The following is a 25,963-nucleotide window of genomic DNA, read 5'->3' on the forward strand; positions in this document are numbered from 1 at the left end:
ATTGCTAATATCCTTCTTAGAAAGGAAAAGGTAAATATGAATACTAACCTTTTCAAATCACATCTCTCTCTTCTGCCTACCCTCTCTCCATTATATGCATTTTTTCCTCCAGAAAAATATTTTCTTTCTATTTCTGTTTTTGGTGAATTATTCATGCTAAATGAAGGAGATATTTTAGGGGATGGACAGAGAGATTAAAGGAGGTGGTCAGTTTTTTTTTTCTTTTTTTATTTTGTTATTTTTATTTTAATACATATATATATATATATATATATTAAACCTAACTGGACGTTACAGTATGCCTTCTTTCTTTTCTTTTAATAAGTCTGTTAATATGTTATATTATTTTTAGTCTCTTTTTGAACAAAAATATTCAAGGAAGGTAAAACATTTATGTACGGATGACTACGTCGTAGTGACGGCCATGAGACTGAAGCTAGGGTAGATACATATATTTTGTTTTTGTAGCCCTTAGGCTAGAATAGAAAAATATTTTATTTTATTATTTATTTAAATTCATGTTATTTATTTTATTGATTAAATGACATTATTATTGTAATAACCAACAGAACAAAAAGATGGAAACTTTGTCTGACATTGCTACTAAAGTTGAGAAGTGGTAGGGTGACATCGACTATAGAAGGGAGCTCCACCCCCATGTTATTTTATCATCCTAATTGAACGGTTTGAGTCAATCGAAGAGTACACTTTTTTATCGCTCAAGGTTGCATTTTGGCTGATTCAGCTTAGATTTGATACAATCAAACCTTTGCTTCTAGTTTCAATTATTGGGAAGCATTTAAGATCAATATTTTTGGAGTAAGTTTAAAGTATTTATGCATAATTAGACGTAGCTAGTTTAAATTATTTTATGCAAAACTACGTGAGCCAATTCTCATATTAGAATTCTAATTTATGATATTGGACTCCTAGATAGAATTAAATTTTAGAGACCAACGTTAAACTAGCATTAAAGGGTCGTAGTAGCTTTGGCCTAGGCCAACCAAGTAAGTGGTCTTACTATCGGTGACCTATGATTCACCTAACAAATAAAGTATAGCAAAAGTGAGTATAAAAAATACTTAGTAAGTAACTTACTTATAAGCTCTCATCTCATCTCCTCCTAATTAGGATTCTCAAACTATGTGCTCATCATGCTCCATGAGCGGGCAAAATATAAGGAGTCATGGTTCAGTTCTAGCTTTATTGGGCTCATCAAGTCTTATACCCTAAAGACACCTAGTTTGACGTTGTAAGGGTTTTAGTCTCATTGGGCTCATCAAGTCTCATCCCCTAAACACACTTAATCTAAAGGTGCAAGGTCACCCCCACGGGGTTAACTTATGGTTTCATTGTGTACCTAACCTCATGTTCTGTTATTCTAGGGTCCATCTATCCATCACGCTATTTGTACATATGTTATTCTAGGCTCCATCTATCCATTGCGCTATTTGTAGATAGGTTAGGCTGCCCTCGTCTATCTCGCTTTAGAGTTGATAAAACAGGTATGTTGAAGCCCTCGCTCTCGAGTAGCCTCTCAGGTCTCTTTGTAAATCTACATGTGCCTACTACTAGACGCTAGCTGGAAGCTCCCTTAGTGCCACCAAATAAGATCTCTATTCCTACCAATTTTAGACTTGAATAATGCATGCAAGGTGTCATAATCGCACTTTTCTTAGCAGCAAACTTTGCATTGAGCGACAGTCACTCAAGATTCTATGAAAAAAAAAAAAAAACAGAGAGATTTTCAAAATAGAGTTTGTGAGCAATGTTATTTTGGGTTTGGTATTGCATGGGAAAGCAACCCAATAATATCATTTGTCTAGATTTAAAAAGGGGAATGATTTTCAAAATAGATTTTGAGAGCAATATTATTTTGGGTTTGGTATTGCATGGGAACGCAACACAATAATATCATTTGTCTAGATTTAAAGAGGCGCAATTCCAAGAATTATACTACTAGACCAAATGCCCATATATTTGACATTATTTGTTATGTTTTATTGAATGTATAATCATTATTTTATTATGTTTTATTGAATGTATAATCATTATTTTATCACCTACCTTTTAGTTCCAAAATTGAATTGTCAATTTCTATTCAAAGTCCAATGTCCTAACCACTAGACCAGGGGACCACAAATATTTACAAAATTTGTGTCTAATAAATCTCTAAACTTCAAAAATAAATAGTATCTTCATATACTTTCAAAATTTTGAAAATTACCGACGTGTCCTCGTTTTTTCAGTTTTATATTTGATAGGGTTTCAACACATCAAAATTAATTAATATATTAGGTCAAGTTTACAATTATGCTACCATTCTTTTTTAGCCCTACCATCATAAATATGGTTAAAAAGTAGTGAAAGAAGTATTTTCTTCGCCCAATTATTCTACCATTCCTTTTCAGTCCATGACTTCGAGCATACCTACGGTAAGATACTCGTATTCACGTCGTCCCTTGCTCTTTTCTTCACTGTCAGCAAATTTACAATTTTTGAATACTGAGGTATAAAGATGGTCGAATTGTGTAGGTACAAGACACTACAACGTCGTGGGAACGTAGGCAATGATGTTGATGATCAAAGAGATAACCTATTTCACACACGGTATTTTAGTCAAGGAGACTTCTTGTAGTCTTGTCATTGATAGTGAAAGTTGCACCAATGTACTAAGTACCATGTTGATCAAAATGTTACAAATTTCAACCCAACACCATCCTAAACCTTACAAGTTTCAATGGCTCAATGATAGGGGAACAATGAAGGTAGTTTCTCAAGCTTTAATATCTTTTACCTTGGAAAAATATAAATATAAAGTTCTTTGTGATGTGTTTCCAATGCTTGCCAGAGACATATTGCTTGGTCAACCTTGGCAATTTGATAGGAAGGTCATGTATGATGGTTATTTGAATAGGCATTCTTTTATAAAAGATGAACTACTCTTGTACTTTTGAGTTCTGCAAATGTATTTGTTGATCAATTAAAGTTTGAGAAAAAAAGAATATGTTCGTGGAGAAAGATGGAAAGAAAAACAAGAATTGAGTGAAAAATTAGTAAAAACAAAATGAAAAAAAGAGATGAAATTGAAAAAGAAAGAAAGTGAGTTGTTTGGCCATGGTGAGAAGGACAATGTTTTCACAAAAAACCATCTTTGTACTTATGTACAAGGACCAATATTTGGTCTCTAACGATAACAACTTGTCTTTGCCTAGTGTTTTAATCTCTTTTACAGGAATTTGATGGCGTGTTTCAAGATGAAGTACCGAAAGAACTACCTCCCTTAGAAATATTGAACATAAAATAGACTTCATTCTGGGGGTTGTCATTCCTAATAAGCTAGCTTATAGAGTCAATCTAACTGAGACTAAAGAAGTTCAAAGGAAAGTGAAGGAGCTCATGGGGAAGGGCTATTTATAAGAAAGTTTGAGTCCATGTTCTGTATTAGTCTTACTGGTACCAAAGAAAGATGAAACTTGGCTCATATGCATGGATAATAGAGTCATCAACAAAATCTCTATTAAGTATTGACATTCTATTCCTAGGCTATACGATATGTTTGATGAATTGCATGGTTCGTGTTTATTTATAAAGATTGTTTTGAAATCTGGATATCATCAAATTAGAATACATGTAGGATATGAATGGAAAACAATTTTCAAAATTAAGTTTGGATGGTATGAATAGCTAGTTATGCCTTTTGGGTTAACCGATGCTCCTAGTGCATTTATGCATTTAATGAATACTGTTTTGAGAGAATATTTGGGAATGCATGTTGTTGTGTATTTTGATGATATTTTAATTTATTCGAAAACTTTGCTAGAGTATGTATAGCATGTTAAGTCATAGAAATTTCATGCTAATTTTAATAAGAGTAGATAAAGAGATAAAATCATTAGGGATTTGCCAACACAAAAAAAAAATGTAAGTGAAGTTTGGAGTTTTCATGAGTGAGTTAGCTTTTATAAAAAGTTTTAGCACCCTTGAAGGATGGAGTGAAAAAAGAATGTTTTTAAATGGGAAAAAACACAAGAGAATGCCTTCAATGTACTTAAGAAGAAATTAATAATGTACCATTACTTGTTTTTCGTGACCTTCATAAAACTTTTGAGATGGAATGTGATGAGTGGTTTATGCATAAGTGCTGTTTTATGCAAGAAGAAAAATCTTTGGTGTATTTTAGTGAAAAACTAAATGTTGTAGCATTGAACTATCCTACTATGATAAAGACTTGTTTGCTTTGGTTCGTACATGGCAGGTGTGACAACACTACTTATGGCATAGAGAAATATGTATCCACTCTGATCATGAAAACTTGAAGTATCTTATGGGTCAAAACAAACTTTATGGTAGAAGATTTGCTTTTAGGAAAAGCAAGTTGTGTATTCCTAAATGCTCTATAAGAGCTTTGCTTGAAGAGGAGCACACATGGCTTAATGAGACATTTTGGGATATATAAAACTTATAATATGTTACATAGACACTTCTTTTGGCCAAAAATGAAGCATGATGTTAATAATTTTTTGTAGCCAATGTGTTTAAATGCAAAAAAGCTAAATCAACCAAATGGATGGTATATTGCCCTAACAAACTTTGGACTAATATATTTATGGATTTTGTTCTTTGTTTGCAACACACTAAAAAGGGTGATAGTATTTTTGTTGTGGTAGACAGTTTTAGTAAAATGATTCATTTTATTACATGCAACAAGACTAATGATGCAAAGCATGTTGCTGGTTTATTCTTTAGGGAAGTAGTAAGATTACGTGGAATCCCTGGAATCATTGTTAGTGATAGGGATGTTAAATTTTTAAGTCACTTTTGGAAAGCCAATTCGGATTCACATCGCCTATAGCCGGGCAACCTATGTTGAAGTCTCTGGCCAAATTTTGAGAAGAAGGTTTTAGAAAACGACGGTAGAGAGATTTTTGAAAGAGAGTTTGAAAGCAAGATTGAAAAAAGGCTTTCAAAGCAATGTTATAGGCTATAAATGAGAAAAGTAACACGAGGGTAGTAAGAATTGACGATTACTTGCACTCTCTATAGTACATTTTAAGGCAATTCAGGTCTGACAGGCGTTGACGTTATTTCTTCGAACAATCATACAAATTCTGGGGAGGGAGAGTTGAGGACTAGGCACATCTCCCTATAGTACATTTTGAGGCGATTTAGGTCTGAACAGTTTAGATATGATTTCACGGAACAATAATACAACAGAAAATACAATAGTAAGACAATATAATATGAAATCAAATAAAGGGCTTGGCGTGACATTGGAAACATGTCTTGGACGAGCATGGCTGTGACATTCTCACCCACCTAATTGGTTAATGTCCCTGCCAACTAACTATTTTTTAACTCAACCATAAGTCATTAATTTACTTTAGGGCATGTAACATATATCCAGGGAAAAATAAAGTTGGCATAACTTTGTTCTTAACCCTCTCATCAGGCAAATCTATGGACAACAAGGCATAATCAAGCTCACCTGCTCAATAAATCACAAAATTATCATACAATTCATGCTATGGTCTTCAACAAATCAACCTTAGAGTTTGATTCATATATGCGGAAGACTCTTAATCATATCATTGGCTAAATCACTCAAATACTCGAGTTTCCTAGCCTTAGCTATCAAATCTCATGCTCAATTTGTTCATTATTCATGCCAAATCATCATATGCCCAATCCTAATGCCTCCTCTAAGTATTTATTGCATAAACTTCCATTTGTCTATTTGTTTGTATGTTGACTTCTTGAACTTGGTTCGGCCTTCAATAATTTTTCAAATTTTCTATTGGGTCATAAATTGAGTCGAATTGTCATGAAATCACGGCAAAATGAGTCCGAAAGTTTAAATTGAGAGGAAAAAAAAAAAGGAAATTTAGTTCAATTGGATTAACGTCAGTCAAAAAAACCTATTTTGTTTAGTCCAACTGGATTGGTGACTATTGATAGTCTTAAATGCAAATCCATCAAAGTCAACAAACAAGCTTCGATTCTAATTACGAGGAATCCGTTTATGGCCACAGATCCGTCATTAAAGTTACTCATAATATTGAGAAGGGCCATTGATGTTAACTTGGAGGGGCATTTCAAGAATTGAACTCGGGACCTCTTACACCAAAATAAAACAAAATATTGTTTTATTGAATGTATAATCATTACTTTTTTTTAATAAAGAAAGAGAGTATTGAAATCTAGGAAAATGGAAGAATTTCCTCCTTATATTTATATTAAGATACTTTCTCACTTGTTTCACTCTTACTTTTAGTAATGGAATTTGTTGATAATAAGATTTGGAAGAAAAAAGAATAAACTTTAAATTACTACTCACAAACATAAAATAGGTCGAGATTTGAGCTTATGTTACTAAATTCAAAGTTCAATGTCCTAATCACTAGACCATGGGACCACGAATATTTACAAAATTTGTGTGTAATAAATCTCTGAACTTAATAAAATAAATAGTATCTTTATATATTTTAAAAACTTTGAAAATGATTGATGGGTTCTCCCTTCTTTTTTTAGTTTTGTATTTGATAGGGGTTCAAGATATTAAAATCAATTAATATATTAGATCAGTTTACAATTATTCTACCATTCTTATTCAACCCAACCATCATAAATATGGTTAAAAAGGCACTTAAAGAAGTATTTTCTTTGTCCAATTATTCTACTATTCTTTTTCAGCCCATGATCATAAGAATCACGATGTTCCAAATGTTCCAACTGTACCTATTACACCATCTAAGGCCAAGAAGATTCAACAAGCATTTATACTTCATTTACAAAATTGGATAGACTCGGTTCAACCATCATTTCATGTGTTACAAGGTGATTGAATTGAGAAATGACCATTTGGAGCTTTCGAAGTGAATATTTGCACGATTGAAGAGCGAATGAAGTTGCAAGCATCATTTTATGAGTTGTTAGAAAACATTATTTATTATTTTTAATTTCATAAAGTTTGTAATGGTCAAATTGACCTCGTCTTTTGTGGGGATTTAGAAGGGGATCATGATTGAATCACTACCACTAACTTCTTTTGTGGAGAGACGGTAAATAAAATTAGAGTGTGAACGAATGAAATTGAGATCTCAAATTGAGACTTTCACCCTTAGAAATCCGAGCATCATCCTTGCCATTTCTAAGTTTCAAGTAATTCTTGTTGTAGATTTCATTTGAGCCATTCAATCAAGCCTTGGTTAGGTTGGATTGTGGAGTGACTCAATTTAGAACAAGGTTCCAAATCTTGCTTCTAGATCTTCGTTCTTAATAATCTAATTCTAGCCTTATCTTTTGGTTGATAGGAATTTTGTATAAGGAGGTGTTAATTTCATTTATTCAAGGGTTCTTGCTTCAACAAAAGCTTGGATCGTTGGGGTTTGGATTAGGGTTGCCTTATCACATGAATCCAACCATACCCATGATAAGATACTCGCATTCACATTGTGCCTTGCACTTTTTTTCACTGTCAGCAAACTTAAAATTTGTTAATACTAAGGTACAAAGATAGTGGCATTGTGTAGATGCGTACAAGACAGTACAACGGCGTGGGAGCGTAAGGCAAGCCAATAGGAACTCACCATAGTTGAGATCTAAATGGAGGAGTGATAGAAAAAATGGAGTCAAAAGGTCTCGAGAAGAAAGAGAAAGGTAGACAGAAAGACTCGTGAATCAGGCGAAGAAGACAACGGGATATGGTCAGATTTGGTTTGAACTTCGGCAACCCATCACTACAGACAACCCACAGCCCATCATTCCTTTCGGTTGGTGACCCATTTGCTACCCATGGCTCAAACAAGACTCACTAAGGAAGTTGCCAAAGAAAATTTGGAGAAAATCGAACACAAGAAGCTTTCTTAGAAAATACGTATGGAAATCAATTGAATTTAAATATATACCCTAAGTCAAATGTGAATTAATGGTACATGAAAGAAAAATATTAAGAATCGTGAGGTAAGGGAAAAACTAGACGTTTTGCTAAAAAATTAAGTAACATTAAATTAACCCCATAAACAAGCTCCGCTTCTTATTAAATTTTAATACTCGACATATGATTCTGAGTTAAACCAACGTATGAAATTTGGTAGCCATTGAATATTCCTAAGATGGTAAACTGAGAGGAGGTTTAAAATGACCATAATGCCATTCGCCCAAAATAACCTCGTTTTACAACTTTTGAGACATTAAGTAACATGGAACTGTATAGATGACCTTGAAAGGGAGTTATCAAGTTACTAGTAAGTTTTCACGCCCATCGAATCACGTTAGGTTGTTCTTTAATGTTTACCTAAATTAAAAACTAATGAGTTTTGATGCTACTCCATGATATAATGTATAAGCCTATGTTCATTTATAGACCATGTTCTAAGAATAACTATGTAACGACCCGAAAAAAAAACAAAAGAAAAAAAAAAGAAAAAAAAGAGATAATAATAAGAATAGGTAAATAATAATTAAAAAAAAAAAAAAAAAAAAAGTAAATTATCACTCCCTCTCTCTCCACCTTCCCCAAATATCTCCCCGACACCTCCTACAACTGCAAAATGATCTGAAAAAAAAAAAACGAAACAGAAACAAGAAATGGCTGATTTTGAGAAGGGAAAAATAAGAGAAGGAAAGAGATGAGACTAGAGGGTTGTGTCAGAAGAGACATTATGATGGATTTAGAGGGACCTCATGCATATTGTATGTTCATAAGCATAGGACTACTTCCCCTAGAGATGATGAGTGCGGACGCGCACCGTATGATGAGCGCGAATGCGCACAGGTGCGAACGCACACAAATGAGGGTGTTCATGAGGCGCATGACACTATGGGGTTCCGCTGACCTCCGGACGTTGCTACAGATTAGCTTGACCAGAGGGTCCAGGGGGTGTGCGAGCGCCCTGGGGATTCACACTCGTACGTGTGAGTCGTGTGTAGGGAAGTACTACACATCCAATTTGTCCGAGACTAGAGGCCACCCCTAAGATGATTAGAGATAGGTCCCTAAATCATGATTGCATGTGTTTGCATTTGCATGGCCCCTATAGCGGGGCCACTTACTGAGTATTCTTTGAAATACTCAGGCCGTGTGCCAAATCATTTTTCAGGTAAAGGCAAGGCGCACTTGTACGGAGGACGGTGGCATCGCGAGCAGAGACTGTGGCACGTGCATAGGGTAGATTCATATTTAAATTTCTAGTCTTAAGTTAGAATAGGTTGTTTTGCATTTCATTGTTTTAAATTATTTTGTATTTGTTTTTGTTTTCTCTAAATTTCAATATTTCATATTTAAACACGTTAGACCATGGCTGTGTTTTCTAGAGAAGAGGTTGTTTTAAACGTTTTTTTGAAGTTTACGTTATCAATTATGTTCATGTAAGACTTATATTTCCGCATTATAGAAGAGCATGAGACGTTAGTAGCGACTCTGAATATGTGGAAATTTAGGGTCGTTACAGTTGGTATCAGAGCTCTAGGTTTTAGATTCTGTAGACTAGCCTACAATGTAGGCTTGGCACGTTCCATGGTCCCAACGTCGATGCCCTGTCACCGTCAGGTACGCCTTGCACAAGATAAGAAAAAAAAAGAAACGTTTTCAAACTTGCATGCATTTTTATGTTAATGTTATTGAAATTGTTTCGATATTTCACGTATTTATTTAAGAGCATGATCTGATGTGTTGCATGCTGAGTGATTTTGTTTGCAATATGATGTGAACTTAGTAGATGTGATGCATAGCATAATTTCATAGGTAATGAGCCTTAGACTTAAGAGATGCTATCTTGGTTTCTAGAACCATGCTGCCCAGACCATGCGATAGAGTAAGATGAGGAAGAGGACGACCTCCTATTAGAGATAGAGGACGAGGTGAGACTAAAGAGAGCCCACCTCGAGAGGGATCAGAGACAGGGTTTGAATTAGAACCCTTATTGTATGTATGGTCGGAAAGCAGCCCCTGAGAGGGTAGACGCAGTAACTAAGGATAGAGTAAAGAATGACCAAGCAATAGTAGCCGACCAAACTCTAAGCATAGTCCTACTAGTAGTAAAGATGACCGACTTCGACGTAGTACTAGGCATGGATTGACTAGCTGCAACCCATGCTATTATAGAATGTCGCAAAAAAAAAAAAAAAAAAAAAGTGATATTCTCACCATCGGTGGGACCTAGCTTTAAATTTAAAGGCACAAATGCTGGGGCTACCCCAAAGGTAGTCTCGATGATGAAAGCAAAGAGATTAGTCCAACAAGGCGGTTGAACTATATTAGCATGTGCCATAGATGTAAGAGGAAAAGAAAAGACTCTAGAAAACATGTTCATCGTAAACGAGTTCCCAAATGTGTATCTGGATGACCTATCGGGAATACCCCCTTCCCGAGCAGTCGACTTCATCATCGAACTCGAGCGGGAAACTGGGCCTATTTCTAAAGCACCCTATCGCATGGCGCTAGCAGACTTGAAAGAACTCAAGGTGCAATTACAAGACTTACGGGATAAAGAGTTCATTCGACCTAGCATATTCCCCTAGGGTGCGCCAGTGTTGTTTGTTCAGAAGAAAGATGGATCGATGCGTTTGTGCATTGATTACAGAGAGTTAAATAAGAGAACAATAAAGAACAAATACCCTCTGCCTAGAATAGAAGACTTATTCGATCAACTAAGAGAAGCAACAATATTTTCTAAGATAGACCTGCGGTCAGGTTGTCATTAAATAAAGAGTAAAGAAAAAGACGCACCAAAGACAGCATTTAGGACAAGGTATGATCGCTATAAGTTCGTGGTATGTCATTTAGCCTCAACAATGCTTTAGCTGTGTTAATGGAGTTAATGAACCGAGTGTTCAAGGACTGTCTAGACACTTTTGTGATCGTGCTCATTAATGACATCCTAGTGTACTAAAAAACAGACTTGGAACACCAGGAACACCTCTAAAAAGTCCTAGCCACCCTAAGAGAGAACAAGTTGTATGCCAAGTTCTCAAAGTGTGAATTTTGGTTACGATAAGTCTCTTTCTTAGGATACGTGGCGACAAAGGGTGGAGTATCCATAGGTCCTACTAAGGTCAAAGCGGTCACGAAGTAGGAACGCCCAACTTCGGTAACATCAGTACAGAGTTTCTTGGGACTAGCGAGATACTATCGAAGGTTCGTGTAGGACTTCGCTAGAATAGCCTCGCCTTTGACACAGCTAACGAGAAAAGGGGTACCATTTATATGAAATGATGCTTGTGAGGCAAGCTTCCAAAACCTAAAATAGAGATTGGTAACCGTCCCGGTATTCACGGTTCCCAAGATCTCAGAAGAGTACGTAATCTATAGTGATGCCTTCAAAGAATGGAATAGGATGTGTGTTAATGCAACACGTTAAAGTTGTTGCATACGTGTCCCGTCAACTAAAAGAATACGAAGATAATTACCCTACCCACGATCTGGAGTTGGCCGCTGTAGTGTTTGCGCTGAAAATTTGGTGACACTACTTGTATGGAGAGAAAATTCAAAGTTTAACCGATCACAAGATTTTATATATTTCTTCACCCAGAAAGAGTTAAATATGAGACAGAGAATGTGGTTAGAATTGGTGAAGGACTCGATGTAGATATCCAGTACCACCCTGGAAAAGCAAATGTGGTCGCAGACGCTTTGAGTAGAAAGGTGGCCCACTCTTCGGCCCTCATTACGAGGGAAGTAAGGGTACAAAGAAAATTTGAGGGAGCCAACATAGTTGTAGCGACCGAGAGAGTCATGGCACAACTGGCCCGACTTACAGTGCAACCTACACTTAGGCAAAGAATGGTTACCTCCCAACGAGAGGATCCAAACCTACAGAAAGTCTTAAGCCAGCTAGCTGAGAGTCTAGTAATGGATTCTCAAAGACCTCAGATGAAGGGCTATTGTATCAGGGACGCCTCTATGTCTCGATAATAGAGGAGCTAAGGAAAGAAATACTAACGAAGGTCACAACTCGCCATTTGTCATGCACCAAGGAGATACAAAGATGAATTTAAAACAACACTTTCGATGGAAGAGCATGAAGAGGGATGTGGCCAAGTTTGTGAGCAAGTGCTTAGTTTGTCAACAAGTGAAAGCTCCTAGATAAAAGGCAGCGGGGTTGTTGCAGCCCCTAAGCATACTAGAGTGGAAGTGGGAAAGCATAGCAATGGACTTCATAGTAGGATTACCCAAAACGCTTAAAGGCTATACAATGATCGGGTAGTTGTCGATAGGTTGACCAAGTCGGCACACTTCCTGCCTGGGAAAGCTACATATACAGTTGACAATTGGGCAAAGCTGTATGTGAAAGAAGTAGTAAGACTACATGGAGTCTCAGTATCTATAGTGTTGGATCGGGACCCACGCTTTACATCAACGTTCTAGCTCAAACTTCAAAAAGCGCTGGGTACCCGCCTCAACTTTAGTACCGCCTTTCACCCCCAAACAGATGGACAAACGGAGTGTTTAAACAAAATTCTAGAGGACATGTTATGCGCTTGAGCACTAGATTTTAAGGGAAGTTGGGATTCCAAACTCCACCTGATGGAATTCTCGTATAATAATAGCTTCCAAGCAACTATTGGAATGACACCGTTTGAGGCTCTGTATGGAAAACGGTGTAGGTCCCCACTATGTTGGGACGAAGTAGGCGAGAGAGAGTTAGTAGGACCCAAGATGGTTTGACTCACCAATGAGGCTGTCTAGAAAATTCGAGCGAGGATGCGTACCGTTCAAAGTAGACAGAAAAGCTACGCCAATGTAAGGCATAGAAGCCTGGAGTTTGAGATAGGAGACCCAGTATTCCTCAAGGTGACACCTATGAAAGGTGTCTTGAGGTTCAGACGTAAGGGCAAGTTAAGTCCTAAATTCATTGGACCATTCGAGATCCTAGAGCGAGTTGGTCTAGTAGCGTATAAGTTAGCCCTACCTCTAGCCCACTTAGGAGTACACGATGTATTTCACATGTTGAGGCTGAAGAAGTACATTACGGACCCTATCCACGAAATAGACTACGAACCACTCCAACTCAATGAAGATCTGAGCTACGAGGAAAAACTAGTAAAAATCTTAGCTAGAGAAGTAAAAACCTTAAGCAACAGGAATATTGCGTTCGTTAAGGTACTAGGGCGGAATCACCACAGCGAGGAAGCCATGTGGGAGAGTGACGACGAAATAAGAGAAAAATACCCCGAGCTAGTACAAGAGTTTGAGACTTTCGAGGACGAAAGTTTTTTTTAGGGGTAGACAATGTAACGACCCGAAAAAAAAAAAAGAAAAAAAAAAGAGATAATAATAAGAATAAGTAAATAATAATTATAAAAAAAAAAAAAAAAAAAAGTAAATTATCACTCTCTCTCTCCACCTTCCCCAAATATCTCCCCGACACCTCCTACAACTACAAAATGATCTGAAAAAAAAAACGAAACAGAAACAAAAAATGGCAGATTTTGAGAAGGAAAAAATCAGAGAAAGAAACAGAGGAAAGATCACAGATTTTGGGAGAGAAAATTGGAGAAGACCAGTAATCGGTAAGTTAGATCTTCTTTTCTTTTATGTTTTGGCAGAGATACAAAAGTTATGTTAGATCTCTTTTTAAATTATTTAAATTTTTTGATATCGGATAGAAAATCAAAATCGATTGAAAATGGCTTTGTGAATTGCATCTAAATTGAATCATCATTTGAGAGAGAATAAAATCATAATTGATGGATGCATGAGCCTCTCTACTGAGGAAAATTAAAATAGATTGAAAATGACTTCTCGAATTGGACAGTCATTTCGGAGAGAGGAGAAAACATAATAGATTGAAAATAGCTCCCGTTTAGTTTTTAGGAAAGAGAAGAAAGATAGAAGAAAATAGAATAGCAAATCGCTTTTGTTAATGAGAGTAGTTTTTAGGAAAGAGAAGAAAAAAAAGATTGAAAATGGCTTCTGTTAACTGATAGTCATAGTAATGAGAAAACAGAATTGATTGAATATTATTTTATAATTGCATAGTCATTCGTATGAAAGAAAAAGAGGACAGAGAGAGGAGAAATAAAAGTGGTACAACAGTGAGAAGGAAAATGGAAGAGGTGAGAAATTATTATTATTTGTAACAAGAGAATATAATATTATAACAAACCATAGTTGGATTGAATGATTGAAGCACCATGAAATAATATTGACATGTTTTCAATTTAAGTTTTACTACCCAACCAAAATTTAGAAACAATGAAAACGTGGAATTCGATTTTTACTGAGACCGTTTTAGAGCTGTATTTCACATTGTTAGTTGGATTATTAATTAAAATGTGAAATGCTAACGAAAGGTGACGAACGGTTCGATATGAAGCGAACTTTAGCAACCTTTGGAGCAGCTCACGAGGAACGGGAGCTTACGTTAATTAAATTAGGGAATACTTCGGCTAAGGCCAACCAAGTAAGTGGTCTTACTACAGGATAGACTAAAAATTGTATGAGTTACGATGATGTATGAACTATATCATACAATGCGGTATGTGAGTTATGATGATGTATGAGTTATGATGATGTGTGAGTTAGGATAATTGATGATGTGCTCAGTATATATATATTTTGAAGAATGTCGTACTTGATATGTTTGATGTACTTTGTGGCAATATGATGAGTATGATGATTGCGTGACGTTTACCTTCATATGATGATGTTTTTCATATTGAGCATGCTATATGATGATGAGTGCCATATTGCATCATGTCGTTAGATCGACATAGGACACAACCCTAAGAGCGTGAAAATGATATTAATATAAATATCCACGAGTATCTGTTACCTAGAGTAACAAAGAGATGAGACTAGAGGGTTGTGTCAGAAGAGACATTATGATGGATTTAGAGGGACTCATGCATATTGTATGTTCATAAGCATAGGGCTACTTCCCCTAGAGATTATGAGTGCGGACGCGCACCGTATGATGAGCGCGAATGCGCACAGGTGCGAACGCACACAGATGAGGGTGTTCATGAGGCGCATGACACTATGGGGTTCCGCTGACCTCCAGACGTCGCTACAGATTAGCTTGACCAGAGGGTCCAGGGGGTGTGCGAGCGCCCTGGGGATTCACACTCGCACGTGTGAGTCGTGTGTAGGGAAGTACTACACATCCAATTTGTCCGAGACTGGAGGCCACCCCTAAGATGATTAGAGATAGGTCCCTAAATCATGATTGCATGTGTTTGCATTTGCATGGCCCCTATAGCGGGGCCACTTACTGAGTATTCTATGAAATACTCAGGCCGTGTGCCACATCATTTTTCAGGTAAAGGCAAGGCGCACTTGTACGGAGGACGGCGGCATCGCGAGCAGAGACTGTGGCACGTGCATAGGGTAGATTCATATTTAAATTTCTAGTCTTAAGTTAGAATAGGTTGTTTTGCATTTCATTGTTTTAAATTATTTTGTATTTGTTTTTTTTTTCTCTAAATTTCAGTATTTCATATTTAAACACGTAAGACCATGGCTGTGTTTTCTAGAGAAGAGGTTGTTTTAAACGATTTTTTGAAGTTTACGTTATCAATTCTGTTCATGTAAGACTTATATTTCCGCATTATAGATGAGCATGAGACGTTAGTAGCGACTCTGAGTATGTGAAAATTTAGGGTCGTTACAACCTAGGATCAATTGAATATCATGGTAAATAAGTTGCTAGGATTCAAACCCAAAAGTGACTGTTATCTCCCATCACGCGGTGTGCGACAATGCCCCTATTCTTTTTTTATGTGGGAGGCCCTACACTATGTATCATGAGCAAGATGATGAGGATGGTCTCCTATTTCCCTTACTTAGATGAGATACATGCATCCGAATTTACAATCTGGATGAGATGATCGTGATAGCACCACTCATGTGTTTAAGGGAAGAGAACTAAAGATTACTTTAGAGAAAAGTTTTTAGGATCAGTAAGTGACAGGTAAGATTATAAGCTCTAAGTGCCAAGACTCTCAAGACACAATAAAAGATAACATCCTAGCTTAAGGTTGCCATTAAGAGCCTACAAGTAGGCTACTTATTGACTTTTTATTCAATCCATGTTTACATTTTTTTTTTCAGGCTTGGAGTTGGTCGTGGATGGGAGCGAACTTTGGAGCGTGGTGATAAGACAATCATAATCTAAGCCCAACCATCGAAGTTTTTGTTGAATACAAAACCCTTGAATAAAAGAAATTAACTCTTCCTATACAAAATTTGGAACAGCCAAAAGATGAGGCTAAAAGTAGATTACTTCTTAAGATCAAAGATCTAGAACCACGATTTGATACATTGTTCCAAGTTAAGTCACTCCACAATTGAACTTGATCAAGGCTTGATTGAATGACTCAGATGCAATCTACAGCAAGAACGACATGAAACTTAGAAATGACAAAGATGATGCTCAAAGTTGTAAGGATGAAAGTCCCAATTTGAGAGTTAAATTTCATTAATCAAAATCTGCATTTTACATAATAATTTGTGGGTATTTATAGTCTTTCCACAAAACAAACTTTCAATTGTTCAAATGCCCACTAAATGGTCATTCCTTAATCGAATCAACTTGTATCACATGGAATGGAGGTTGAATCGAGCCTATTCAATTTTGACGATGAAGAATGAATGCTTATTGAATAATTTTGGTCTTGGATCGTGTAATAGATCTAGCTGAAACACTTGGAACACTATGATACTTATCAGAGGGCCATAGACTAACCTTCATTTTAACTTAGTATATGTAACAGCCCAAGCTCACCGCTAGCAGATATTATCTCTTTAGGCTTTTCCTTTCAAACTTCCCCTTAAGTTCTTACGGTTTCCACACCCTTATAAAGAATGTTTTGTTTCCGTCTCCAACAAATGTTGGATCTCACAATCCGCCCTCCTTCTGGACCCATCATCCTCACTAGCACTCATTTCTCTCTTCAATCGACGTGGCAACTCACAATCACCCCCCTTTGAGGCCCAGCATCCTTGCTGATACTCGTTCCTCTCTCCAATCAATGTCGGATCTCACAATCTACCCCTTTTCATGCCCCAGCATCCTCGCTGGCACTCGTTCCTCTCTCCAATCGATGTGGGATCTCACAATCCACCCCCTTTGGGGCCCAGCATCCTCGCTAACACTCGTTCCTCTCTCCAATCGATGTGGGATCTCACAATCCACCCCTCTTTGAGTTTCAGCTTTCTCACTGGCATACCAACCAGTTTCTTACTCTGATACCATTTGTGACAATCCAATCCTCTTTGCGCTTTCCTTTTCAGACTTTCCCAAAAGGTTTTTAAAATGTGAGCGGCAAGGGAGAGGTTTTCACACCCCCCTCTTCAATGAATTTGAGATCTAACAATCCATCCTCCTTGGGAGCCCAATGTCCTTGCTAGCACTCTTTCCTCTCTCCAATATATGTGAGATCTCACAATTCACCCGTTCGGGGCCCAGCGATTGTACCACATTCACTCTCGAGTGAGGCAAGCAAATTTGGATTCGTGTCACCTACGGGCCAAGCAATGTATGCTCAAACCTCTGGCCCGATTTTGAGAAGAAGGTTTTAGAAAACAAGGGCAGATAGATCTTCGAAATAGATTTTGTAAGAAAATTTGAAATAAGGTTTTGGAAGCAATTTTATAGGCTATAAGCGAGAAAGGTAATACAATAGCTTAGATAGTATATTACTTCCAATAGGAAGAACTAACGATTAGTCACATCCCTCTGTAGTACATTTTTAGGCGATTTAGGTATGGCAGGCCTAGACATGATTTCGCCGAACAATCATGCAAATTTTGGCTTGGTCGAGTTGACATTTAGTTGCATCCCCCTATAGTACATTTTGAGGCTATTGAGGTCTGGCCTGGATATAGTTTCGCCGAACAGTCATACAAAAGAAAATACAATAATACGATAATATAACATGAAATCAAATAAAGAGTTGGCATTGCATGGACATGTGGCCATTGGGCTATACGCCTTGGACGAGCATGACCGTAACATCATCCCCCACCTAATTGGTTGACATTCTTGAAATGTTATAGACTATAACCTAGAAAAGAAACACAAAGGCTTAGATAGCATATAACTTCGGGTAGTAAGAATTGACGATTATGTCCAATCCAATTGGATCGGTGAGGTCAGGTTCAAGTAAAGCAATTTAGGTCGGTTAACTAAAACCATCTTCTTCCTCACAATACCAACTACTCACCTACACTATGATTCTCCTTCAACCAGTCACTATACTCGCTCCACGAGCAATGATTGTGTAACACAAGTCTGAGAAATTAGTGTTTTGCCCATTTTGTCCTCCATGCCTAATTAGGGTTCGGAGGACTAATGAGGAGGAAAGGAAAAAAAAAGTAAAAAAGAAAAAAAAAGAAAAAAAAAGAGGGTTTTAGATAAAAAGAAATAGTCATTCGATCCAATTATGAACTTGAGACCTCTCACACCCAAAGCAAGAATCATACTACCAAACCAAATGCCCATATGTTTGCCATTATTTGTTATGTTTGATTGTGATAAGCGCCTACAATGCTGGAATTTGCAAAGCTAGAGGTTCTTCTAGAATCCTTGCAAAACGCTCACAGAGAAAGCTAACTTAACGGATTGATTTCAACCAAGAGCTGGTTAGAAGATGAATGACTTTTAGATCGAACTTGGAATCTATGATGGTCACTCTTAGATACCAAGACAATTCACTCCAGAATTAGCTTGATCAAAACTAATTCAATGAATCGGTTTAAACATCAAACCTAAAGCAATGTTTGAAAAAGAATAACACCAAAAGGTTATCAAGAAAACACAAAGGTTTTTTTTCTGTATTCAACAAAATCCATCCTAACATGAATATTACATGCCTTTAAATAGGCCCAAAAGATAACCCTAACAAAATAAAATTCAGCCACCAACTACTAATAAATGCTATTAAATACAAATGGAAGAAAATAAGGCATTAATAAATTATTCAACTACCAAAGGCAAGTCTTCTAATTACTTTCTATAAATTTCTTTTATTGGTAATTAAACTACTAAACGCAAGTCTTCTAATTACTTTCCAATATCAGCCACTCCATTATTTTCTTGATTTGATTCTTGAATCTTCTTTGTATTGCTTCTTGTAATTGCTCGTTCGGGTACATGGAAGTGATAAGTTGTTGGATTCATATCATCCCCCCTTTCTTTAAAAGGATTTTTCCTCAAATCAAATTCTTCATTCTTTCCGGACAAGAACTGAATATTGTTTTTTTTTCTCACTTTTTTTTTCTCACCTTTACCTTAGTTTCTTCTCTCCACTGTTGTTCTTCATATTCTTTTCTTTTCTTCTCTAATTTCAATTGGTCACAATGTACTTCATATGGAGACAACGGAAGTAAAGTAAATTTCTTCCCACACAAAGTAAAAGTATACTTGTTCATCAAACCATCAAATGTTACCTTTCTATCATATTGCCAAGGTCGGCCGAACAAGATGTCCCCCGCATGCATTGGTACGACATCACAAAGTACTTCATCTTTATATCTTCCAAGAGTAAAAGAAATAAGAGCTTGGGAGTTTACCTTAATTTCTTCATTGTTTGTCAACCATTGAAGTTTATACGATTTTGGATGTGGATGGACAGATAGTTGAAGTCTTTTTACAAGGAAGCTGCTTACCACATTTGTGCAACTTCTACTATCAATCACCAAGCTGCATGGGTTTCCTTTGATCAAACATCTTGTGTGGAACAAGTTTTCCCTTTGATCTTCAAAATTTCTCTCCCTTGATTTGAACATTGAGTACCCTTCTTGTGATCAAAGATATGGAATTACCTTCTTCAACATACTCATCATCATATGCTGCGATTTCTTCCACAAGCTGTGAATCATGATCCTCACATTCATCATTTGAACCAAGTATACCATTCCTTATCACCATAACTTTTTCATTAACACACTCTTTGCTCATGTGTCCAAATCCTTTGCACTTCCAACATTGAATAGAACTAGACTTTTCTTTTACCGTCTTTGAAGCTTCATTCATTTTACCATTGGAACTCTCAGCCTCCACTCTTTTAGCAGTCACAAACTTTTCTTTTGGTGACATCGAATCATTTCTATTCACAAAACTATCCTTGTTCCAAGTTTTAGAATTTGAAAATATGCTAGTTCGTGATGTGTACCTTTTTGAATGCTCTTTGTCTTCCTTCAATTGGTCTTCAATTTTGAGAGCATAATGATACATGTCTTCCAGATATGGTGGTGGATTTCTGTCAACAAGATGAAAAATTTCTCGATTCAAACCTCCAAGGAATCTAGACATGGTATCTTCTTCTTCTTCTCTAACATTTGCTCTTTCCATCATAGTTTCCATCTCATGATAATATTCCGCCACAATTTTTGTTCCTTGCCTCAAACCTTGCAATTTAGTTTTCAAATTTCTTTCATAATGTTTTGGAACATACCTTTTTCTCATGGCTTCTTTAAGTTCTTCCCATGTCTCTATTGGATCCTCCTCTTTTCTTCTTCTCTCGGATTTGAGATGTTGGTACCAATCACCGGCATGATTGGTAAATTCGGCAATAGCAAGTCTCATCTTCTTATTTTCACTATAGATGTTGCAATCAAACACATGTTCTATCTTTCTTTCCCACTGCAAGTATGCCTCAGAATCTGTCGTTCCACAAAATGGTGAGATTTTGAGTTTAACTCTCCCATCTCTATCTTCATGTACTTTTTCCATCCTTCTAGGTTGCATAATAGTTGCATGGTTATTTCTTCCTCTCCATCTTCCTTCAACTTGTCTTTCATGTACTACTATTCCTTCATCTTCTTGTAATGTTCGTTCTTGTCTTTGTTGTTGCGCCCTTCTTTCTTGTCTATCTTCCATCATCATTTCCATCATACCTTGAATTGCTTGAAGAATGGTTGTATTAAGATCTGGTATTGGTGGTACTCCTTCTCCATTATGTGACATTTTGTTATCAAGGGACCTCTCCACACTTCTCACAAAAATTTCACTCAGGGACACTCGTGTTTAACACTCAAAGGTAGGCTTTTGGTACTAGGTCAAGAATGTAAAGTCTGGTTTTTTTTTTCGATAATCTGAGAGAGAAAAAAAAACTTGATAGAAAAAAAAAAATAACAATAAAGATATTTCACCTCTAGAGCGGCCAACGAACGTCGACCAAATGCTCTGATACCAAATGATAAGCGCCTACAATGCTGGAATTTGCAAAGCTAGAGGTCCTTCTAGAATCTTTACAAAATGCTCACAGAGAAAGCTAACTTAACGAATTAATTTCAACCAAGAGCTGGTTAGAAGATGAATGACTCTTAGATAGAACTTGGAATCTATAATGGCCACTCTTAGATACCAAGACAATTCACTCCAGAATTAGCTTGATCAAAACTAATTCAATTAATCAGTTTAAACATCAAACCTAAAGCAAGGTTTGAAAAAGAATAACATCAAAAGGTTATCAAGAAAACGCAAAGGTTTTTTCTGTATTCAACAAAATCCATCCTAACATGAATATTACATGCCTTCAAATAGGCCCAAAAGATAACCCTAACAAAATAAAGTTCAGCCACCAACCACTAATAAATGCTAATAAATGCTATTAAATACAAATTGAAGAAAATAAGGCATTAATAAATTTCCTTAATTGGTAATTCAACTACTAAAGGCAAGTCTTCTAATTACTTTCTATAAATTTCTTTTAGTGGTAATTCAACTATCAGCCACTCCATTATTTTCTTGATTTGATTTTTGAATCTTCTTTGTATTGCTTCTTGTAATTGCTCGTTGGATTCATATCAGATTGAATGTGTAATCACTATTTTATTAATAATGAAATCCATGTAAAAGTATTATTATCCTACCTTTTAACTCTAAACCTATGCAAAATTTGATTATTTAAAATTATGTTTATGGTCAGTAACCATAGAGGAGAAAAAAATCGTTGAAGTTTCCATAATATAATTTTTAATTTGATAATTTCACTTTAATCATCAATCATGAATACATAAAGAAAATATTAGAATTTAGATAGACGATGTGAATTGATATAAAAAAAAATGGTAGTAAGAGGGTTGTCCCTTGCATCCTCGATATGCATACTTCACTATTACAACGCCCATATGAAATAGAATAAAATATAAAATAGGTCCCATCGAGATTTGAACTCGAGTTGTTGGATTCAAAGTCCAATGTCCTAACCACTAGACCATGGGACCACAAATATTTGTAAGAATTTGTGTGTAATAAATCTCTTAATTTCAAAAAATAAATAGTACCTTCATATACTTTCAGAACTTCAAAAATTACCGATGTGTCCTCGTTTTTCAGTTTTGTATTTGATAGGGTTTCAACACATTAAAATCAATTAATATATTAGGTGACGTTTAATTATCTACCATTCTTTTTTAGCCCTACGATAATAAATATGGTTAAAAAGTAGTGAAAGAAGTATTTTATTCGCCCAATTTTCTACCATTCTTTTTCAGCTCATGAGAAGCATACCCACGGTAAGATACTTGCATTCACGTTGTCCCTTGCGTTTTTCTTCACCGTCAGCAAATTTACAATTTTTGAATACTGAGGTATAAAGATAGTCGAATTGTGTAGGTAGAAGACACTACAACGTCGTGGGAACATATGGCAAGCAAATAGGGACTCACCATAGTTGAGATATGAACAGAGGAGCGACGGATAAATGGAGTCAAAAGGTGTCGAGAAGAAAGAGAAAGGCAGACAGAAAGACGCGTGAATTGGGAGAAGAAGACAACGGGATAGGGTCAAATTTTGTTTGAATTCGGGCAACCCATCACTACAACCAACCCACGACCCATCATTCCTTTCGATTGGTGACCCATTTGCAAGAAGTTCAAGAAACGAGGCTCCGAACACCAGACAAGAGGTAAATAAACATCTTTGAGTTTTCTGAATAAATACTTGAGAGAATCGATTGGATTCTAATATATAACCTAAGTCAAGTATGAATTAATGGTACATGAAAGAAAAATATTAGAACAGTGAGTTAAAGGCCTAAATCAGATGTTTTGTTAAAAAGTTAAGTAACATTAAATTAACCCCTTAAACAAACTATGCTACTTACAAAATTTTAATACTTGGAATATTATTCTATGTTAAAGCTACGTATGAAATTTGGTAGCGATTGGATATACCTAAGATGGTAAATCGAGAGGAGGTGTAAAATGACCATAATGTCCTTCGCCCAAATCAAGTTACAAGTAAATTTTCACGCCCATGGAATCACATTAGATTTCCCTTTCATGTTTAGCTAAGTTAAAACTAATGAGTTTTGATGCTACTCCATGATATAATGTATAAGCCTATGTTAATTTATAAACCATGTTCCTAGAATATACTTAGGATCAATTGAATACAATGGTCAATAAGGTTGTTAGGATTCATACCCAAAAGTGACTGTTATCTCCCACCACTTGGTGTGCAACAATGCCCCTATTCCTCTTTTATGCCCTGCCCTTTGTATCATGAGTAGGATGATAGGGAGGGCCTCCTATTTCCCTCACTTAGATGAGATACACAACATCAGAATTTAATAGCAGGATGATATGATCATGATAACACCACTCATGTGTTTACGGGAAGAGGACTAAAGGTTACTTTATGGGAAAGTTTTTAGAATCCATAAGGGACATGTAAGAATATAAGCTCTAAGTGCCACGACCCTGATAACTCAATAAGAGATAACATTCTAGCTTAAGGTTTCCATTAAGAGCCTACAAGTAGGCTATTTATTGACTTTTTATTCCATGTTTACATTTATTTCAGTTAACTAGGAGTTGGTCGTGGATGGGAGCGAACTTTTGGAGCGTGGGTGATAAGGCAACCCAATCCTCACCCCAACAATCCAAGCTCTTTTTTGAAGCAAAACCCTTGAATCAAAGAAATTACACATTCTTATACAAAACTTGGATCAACCAAGAGATAGTTAAAAGTAGATTACCTCTTAAGGTAAAAGATCTAGAAACAATATTTGAAACCTTCTTCTAAATTGAGTCACTCCACAGTTGATCTTGATTAAGACTGGATTGAACGACTCGGATGCAATCTACCACAAGAATTGCACGAAACTTAGAAATGACAGAGATGATGCTCAAATTTTAAAGGGTGGAAGTCTTGTTTAGAACCTAATTTTATTCACAAAAATTCTCCTTTTTACCCCGTAAGTTCTCACCTTTTTGCTCTTGTAACTACAAGAAGTTAAGGAATTAAAATAATAAAGAAAGTGTATCACTTTTGAAGCTCCAAATGGTACTTCTTCAATCAAATCAACTTTTATCACATGGAATGGAGGTTGAATAGAGCCTATCTAATTTTGAGGATGAAGAATGAATGCTCGTTGAATATTCTTGGTCTTGAATTGTGTAATAGGTCTAGTTGAAACATTTGGAACACCTTGATCCATATCATCTTCCCCCTCTTTAAAATTATTTGTACTCAAATCAGAAAATCATAACCTACATCAAAATAACTCAAGTAAGCGATATTGATAGTAAGATCAATTTTATAGGTATTGTTATTAATTCTTTCAAGAACTTTGTAAGGGTGATCCCCTCTTGAATGTAACTTTGTTTCCTTTGACATGCAAATCACTCCTTGCCAAAATGTATCCAAACTCAATCATCGGGGTGAAAAATGTGTTCTTTTCGTCCTTTGTTAATTCTTGAAACAACTTTAAAATTTTGTTTCTCAATCTTCACGTTTTTGTAAAGGGTTTTGATCAAATCTTCCTTGCTTGTGCTGCTTCACTCACAAAAATATTAGAAGGAATAACAAGCAAAACCAAAGGAGTAAATGGATTAAAATATTATAAGGAATAACAAGCAAAACCAAAGGCGTAAATGGATTAAACCCATAAACATCTTTCAAAGGAGAACAATGAATGGTACTATCAATTACTATATTATATGCAAACTCTACAAAACCATTAGTCCCAAGACTTATATTCTATTAACCACTCACTTTTGTTCATCATTTTACTCCAGATTAAGTTAGTACCACTTCCTTTTGTTCATCATTTTACTAAAGACTAAGTCAATAGGTAATAATATATCTAAAAATTCCATGTAATTGTTACTATTTCCGTAAAGACTAAGTCAGCAACCCTTCAAACTAAAATTTTTCTCGAAAAAGTTTTATAAAAAAGATAATGTAACGCCGTTAGATTTAATATATATATATATATATATATATATATATATATATATATATATATGTATGTATTAAAAATAACAAAATAAAGAAAAGAAAAAAAAAGCTGACCAGCTCCTTTAATCTCCCTGTCCATCCCCTAAAATACCTCCTTCATTGAGTATCAATAATTCAGCAAAAACAGAAATAGAAAGAAAATATTTTTATGGAGGAAAAAAATGCATATAATGGAGAGATGTTATACAATAATGGAGAGATGCTGAAGGAAAAGGAAGATAGAAATTTAGAAAATTATCTGTTGAATGATCTGAATTAGAAATTATCTATCCTAGAGTCCATTAAAATTGGTCCACGAATAGATAGATAAGTAAGAGGGGAAAAGAAATATCTGGAAGACATATTCAAATAAAAAAAAAACTAAGATTTGGATCGGTAAAACATATTCAAATAAAAAGAAAAAAAAATATCTATGCTAGAGTCCATTAAAATTGGTCGACGAATAGATAGATAAGTAAGAGGGGAAAAGAAAGATCTGGAAGACATATTCAAATAAAAATAAAAAATTAAGATATATTCAAATAAAAATAAAAAATTAAGATTTGGATCTGTAAAACATATTCAAATAAAAAAAATTGAAAAACAGGATGAGAAGATTTGGCAAAGAGGATGAAAAGGAAGATCTGGAAAACATATTCAAAAAAAAAAATAAGATTTGGGAATAGTAAAGCCAAAGAAAATTTGGGAATAGAATTAAACTTTTTAACAGAATGAAAAAAATTTGGGAATATTTTAACAGAATGAAATGATGTGAGTATTAAACAATT

At 35.7% G+C, this 25,963-nt stretch overlaps 1 non-coding gene and 1 pseudogene across 1 annotated transcript; both read right to left on the bottom strand.

The window, feature by feature from the left end:
- LOC147787080 (cytochrome P450 CYP72A219-like) overlaps nt 1–25,963 on the bottom strand; it is a 54,055-nt pseudogene that overhangs the window by 13,591 nt on the left and 14,501 nt on the right.
- Nucleotides 22,103–22,174, bottom strand: TRNAQ-UUG (transfer RNA glutamine (anticodon UUG)). The gene has a single exon. It is a non-coding gene; the product is annotated as a tRNA-Gln (tRNA).

The sequence above is a fragment of the Cucurbita pepo genome, chromosome 18, assembly GCF_057944985.1.
Source record: "Cucurbita pepo subsp. pepo isolate OVF chromosome 18, ASM5794498v1, whole genome shotgun sequence".
NCBI classification, from domain to species: domain Eukaryota; kingdom Viridiplantae; phylum Streptophyta; class Magnoliopsida; order Cucurbitales; family Cucurbitaceae; genus Cucurbita; species Cucurbita pepo.